The following is a 6,000-nucleotide window of genomic DNA, read 5'->3' on the forward strand; positions in this document are numbered from 1 at the left end:
TTCTATTATCTGGCACATCTGGATAATGCCGTCCAATATTTATTTGTACGTTCCACATGTTTACGATGACATTGCGCGCTGGGAATGCATAATTTCTCAACATAGCTGATTCAAAGAAGGAGGTGGGTCCTCTAGCTCTGCCTTGACATCTTGCTATAAGTTATCTTTTTCCTCTTGCGTTTTGTTTCCTTTGTTGTGTGTTTTTCTTGTGCGTTTGTTGTGTAATAGCGGTTGGCAAACAGTTATTAGACTTACCTCCACCTTGATTGGGGACTGGATATGGCTATGTGTGATTGCCTTTTTTCTCAAACATTTCCGTCGTATTATCACATGCACTGATCTGTGATGTCTGTACATATAATAGCGTTGGATGCTGTTGCTTCGTCCACTGATCAACATTCCTTGTACATCATGCCCCCCCCCCCTCGATAGGGTAAGTCTCCCGCTATGACGTGCATATGTGGCTGTCCTGAAATGTGATAGAAATTGTCATAGTTGCATGTGCAAAAAATGCTCTATTACTTCCGCACAAATTTGGCTGTTTCTCTACACTCTTGCTTGTTAAGCGTCTTTAGGCTAAGCCACCTTAACAGACTACTGGCTTTAGCTTCATATTTCACAGACAGCTATGCAGGGTTGTATCAATCTTCTCCTCTCACTGTCTATGAAAAGGATAATTTCACAAAAGGTGAAAATATTCCTTTAAGCGACCCTTCATGCCCTCTTTGGAGAAAATATTGTCCCAATGTACTAAATTATCAAGATAAATCTATATTGAGTTCTTACGTATAGATGAGTGTCTGTATTTTTATTGATGCTCTACTTTGAGATAGACATTTGCTTGTGTTCATACAACCTTGTATCTGTGTGTGTGTGTGTGTGTGTGTGTGTGTGTGTGTGTGTGTACAGTTGTAAGCAATGGTTGTTCCCAATACAGCCAGAAGTGATGAGGCAGAGTAAGGCTCCTGCTGGGTGTAATGAGGCTCCCTGCAGCTCCCCACTGCCTCACCAGGTCTCCCTCTGTTTCTCGGCCCAGCAGGCTTATGTTTGCACAGCACCATGGCTCGTCACTAAACTACACGTGCACAAACATACATACATCCATGAGCAATCTCCTCTTATCAAGCTTTTAAATGTTGGTTGTATTTCTCTTTCATTTTTCCACCATTGTCTCATACACTAGCACCTGCACCTCTTTTTTAATTTTTTTTATGTGCCCTTTACTGTTAACTCTTCGTCACTACTATCCTCTGTCCTTAGCCCCCGTCATCCTGCTTCTCTCCTCTCTCAGCAGGAGTCCTGTGTAATTGGGCTCTTGTCAACAGCACATTAGCCTGGATTAGCAGCGTAGCGACTTCTGGCTGGCACTGTTGACCCCTTCGAACACAGGTCAAGTAAGGTCATGAACAGCAAAACAAACTGAGCTAGCTTGTAACCTGCAGCTGTGTGTATGAGTGTAAATAACAACGTTCTTGCCTTGGAAAAGATGAGTAAGTCAAGAAACATAAAACACGCACAATTCGTTTTGTGTGATGACCTCTTGAAAACTTAAAGGTGCACTATGTAGTTTTGGAGAAGTGTACAAATTCTGTGGTATATGTTCATAACTCTATACACAAACTGTCCTCAGAGGAAAATTTGGTCCCTGTAACACTGTTTCAAGATAAAATGATACGCCAGAAGTTATGGTGGGGGGCCCGCAACAGTGAAACTATAACTCTCCTGTGTTCCAGGGACCCATTTTTTCCCATTTTTCTTCCTTTTTCCTGAATAAAGTTTGTGTATTCAGAAATATAGCATAGAATTGTTTCACTTCTCCAACTTTCAAATTTCACCAAACTCCATATTGCACCTTCAAAATGTGTTTGACTTGCTTGGGTGTTGAGTGACATGGAGGAAGGATAGTTAAGATCCCAGACATTCACACATCAGGCATGAGGTGCAAAGGTTGATGTATGTACATGTGCCGACCATGTGCTTTGTGTAAAGACTCGTTGAGTGACAGGTTATCTCTCTTCACCAACACACTCACCCAGTCTCCAGCTCCATGTGTGTTTGGTCTGTACCATCACAGCGTTCAGGTGGGGGAGGTGAGCAGGAGTCTTGTCGCTGAGGGTACTATAACTGGAGTGAATGTCTAATAGATCAGACGAGACAGCCCTGAGGTTACTGTCTGTCAGGAAGTCGTTCTCTCAATCGCTCTCTCTGCGATGCTTTATCTCTGTTGTGTCTCTGTGATGTAGATGTTTCTCCTTAAACTCACAACCTTGAACTACATCCCTGGCTGTGACGTCCTAACAGGGAACTCCAAGTTTTAGTAATGCGTCCAGTATAATTACTGTTGGCTGTGTTATGGAAAAAACCACACACTTCCTTATTTCGTCCAATTTGTTTTATAAAAAGTCTTTGGTCAAGGACATCACGGCTAATTGTGGTTTTCAGTCTGCTTCTGTCTTCCTTTTCATTCCTCTTCTCGCTCTTTGTGTCTCAGTAGGCGTCGCGCAGCTCCAGATGCACCATCCCGTCCTTGTCCACCCACCTTTGTTTCTAAAACAGAGCCACTTTTATTGCTACCCGGAGGCAGATGGAGCAAAGCTGAAGGAATCCAAGTGTAAGGATAGGTATGGAAATTAACCCTCTGTTACAATACCCCCTGCACTCCCCCTTATTCTCCTGAAAATAGAGAGAGGGGAATAGAGAGGAGACGCTGGATGCCATTGTTCTTCCTGCCTAGTTTTTGTGAGAAATTAATTAATTATGAATGAGTAAGTGAGTTAAGAAAAGGAGATTTTGGAATCTATTGGTGTTAACATAATTACAATTCTCCCCTTCTTTTTTTTTTAAATGAAGGGACGGGGGCCATTTCTCCCGCCTCTCAAATGGGTTTTTATCGTCTTCAATTTGGAAAGGAAAAGCTGATAAAAGCCTTTATAATGCTTTAATTTGGCATCGATTTGCATGAATCTCCCTCAGTAATTATCAACTTACCCCACCCCCTTTGGATGACAGAAACAGTAGATTCTGATAAGAGAAAAAGAGAGAGAGAGTGAGTGTGTGAATGTATAAGGGTGGGGGGGGGGGATATCTTCTTCTCTCCATCTCCCATTTTTCTATTTCCATATCTCATCCCTCTGTCTTTCATTGGAAGAGGCGTGGAGCGAGTGATGGCAGTGGCAGGGGAGAGGGAACAGAAAAATCCTAAATCAAAGCACTCAATTATAGGTCTGCAGTAATTATGGGAGCCCTTGAATTGAAGTGCTCTCGGAGGAGAGATGGATAGATATATGGATGATGCATGAGGGGCGGGACAGATAGGTAAATAAATGAATATGCCACACAGAAATACAATGTAGCCTCCGGGCCTTGGATGACATAAATACACGTATTAATCGATAGGTCGCAAACCATCTCAATGCAATTAAAAAGGTATTGAGTGGAGTGGGCCACACTTGGGCTTGGGAGTGGGCTTTGGCAGGCGGCAGTGGGTCGGGGCCCTGACCTGTGGGAGGGATAATGCCCCCCTGGCCCTCACTAGCCTCCTGCCTGCGTATGGTGTAAAGCTGAGGGTCAGTCCATAAAGGGACTCAAGTCTCTGTGGAGCCCTTTACTGGTCAATAAGACTGAATGAGTTCTATCAACTACCACTGTGAAACAACTCCACTGCTGATAGTACTGCTAACACAAGCTATAGAGCAATACACTGGATTTACTTCATTTGTTTGTTGGTGTTGGTTTGTTTTAGTTTTTTTTAATGCCACTTGTTCACTCTGTCTCCTATGCTTACACTTAAACATGACACAAGAGCTAGATGTCCCTCAAGCAAAATGCATGCCCTCAGACACTGGGCAAAATCACTTGTACACATGCACTTTTAGGTGTTTAAATGTGTGTGTGTGCCAGCTTGGGTTTGACAGGCTCCAAATCCATCCTCATATTAGCACATGCAGGAAGTTTGTCATGGGCCCTCTGCTGTGCCAGAGCTCATTTGGTCCTATACAAAATTTATCACAGATGTTCCTTCTCCCTTAGCAGGACTGGCTGCCAGAGACTGCAAACAAAAGACTTGTCTCCACACACAGATAACAAACAAAAAGCAGAAGCTAACTGATTGCATTCCCCTGCTTTCCAAGATAACACACCATTAGCAAGACGTTAGATTGAAATCTGAGTTTTAAAAATGTAGTAAGTGCATTGAATGTGAAAAGGGCCCTATATCTTGAGACGTTAACAATGTGGTCCTATTGTTAATGTATGACATTGTCAGTGGATGCTTTTGGGTGTCCAAGAAAGCTTGTCCTTGCATGTCCATCTCTTCATTTGTGTATACGCTGTGTGTGTTACAGCAAGTGCTAAGTGGATAAATGGATGGGACACTGCTGTACCTACAGCACAGTGTTTGGGGCCTATGTTTGTGATTAATGTGCTCCTGTCTCGGCTGGCTCTGTCAGAGGGAGTGATTCGTTGGGATGAGCGCCACAGCAGCCTGCTGATTTACTGGCTTCCATTTCCACTGGTGTAAAGTCAATCTCTGTGGAAGGTCAGCGGCCCCCGCTTGCACATTAGCGTCTTTTAATCCCCATCCGTCAGGGCAAGCCAGCACCACTCAGGAGGTAGCTGGAACACACACATGAGACTCTCTGTAGAGTGGTGACATGTGGATACCCTCAGTTCCTCCTTTACCCTCATTACAACCTCAGTTCATCAAATCAACACAGACCTCATTCAGCTCACATGGTAGCACCAAAGTGTTACCTATACCAAGTGAAACAGTATTCTAAACATGTGCATTGATCACACTTGTCTATTATTTACAAAAAAATGCATTCCCAATTTGGATTTAGTACAACATTTTTCTGGTAGCATTTGTGCCAGTAACAGTGTGTCAATAGAGGAAGACTGTAAATGAAGGGAGTGAGGGTGAGATGCAGGGCTGAACTGGGATCTTTGAGCCATGGGGGCGGCCCTACAAATTGAATTTAAGAGATGACATCTGTTATATGCTTATGGAGTCTTTTGGTGGTTGCCCTCCTTTATGGTGTTTTTATTGTAAACTTATTGCAAAAAAAAATACCTAAACACTAGTTGTAATGTTCCCTTTGCTCTTTTTTCTAAAATCCTGTATTTACACGCACTCTATATGATCACTTTTAAACCTTTTGTCTAATATAAAAGTCTGTTTAAAAAAGAAAAGAGTGAGCTTAATGGCATCGCAATGTGTCCTTCTTCCTCCTAAAGGACATATCTGGCTTATAGGCTGCTGAATGACTGATGCTATTGATGCTATTTAAAGTTACTGACCAGAAATGTATTGCTCATATAATGTCTTTAAATGCACAAAAACAATGAGTCCATTTAAAAAACATATCTTTGTTGGAGCGTCTGGAGGTCTCTCCCAGAACATTTTTAGCATCAGAAATGTCTTTCCCTACATTCTGATCATTTTTAATGCACAATTTGAGGGGTTTCTGCACCACTTTAAAATTATGATTTAGTATTGTGTCCTCTTTTTTGTCTTAAAATCTATTTTAGTGTTCATCAGGTACATTTTTTTTTTTTACAGTGATGCATTCATTTAAAAAGCCGGGCTGTTTTGTTGTTTTTTAGATTACTGGATTCACTTTTGTTTATAGACATGAAGAAAATGTATAATCAAACATTAGAAAGTAATTATTCACAATCATGCAATAACTTTGTGTCAGATAATTGTTAGCTTCCACATTAAAGGAAGAATATGCCATTTTTCGACACCCGAGTCCCGCTGACTGTCATGCTTTCCGGCCAGCCAGCTGGCTCATCCCCTCTCATATAAAAGTTGTTTGATTGAGGGACAAGAGAAAATAAGAATGACATACTGTACTCACTGCTTATTTGAATGTCCCGTAAGCGTTTTTAGATCGCGGTCATTTCGTGTACATTTACGTGCAGTGTGAAGATACAAGCAAAATAAAGAGCGCTAGTATTAGCATGCTAACACATCAATGCAGCGCGAGTTGTTTTGGT

The sequence above is a fragment of the Labrus bergylta genome, chromosome 12, assembly GCF_963930695.1.
Source record: "Labrus bergylta chromosome 12, fLabBer1.1, whole genome shotgun sequence".
Classification (NCBI taxonomy): domain Eukaryota; kingdom Metazoa; phylum Chordata; class Actinopteri; order Labriformes; family Labridae; genus Labrus; species Labrus bergylta.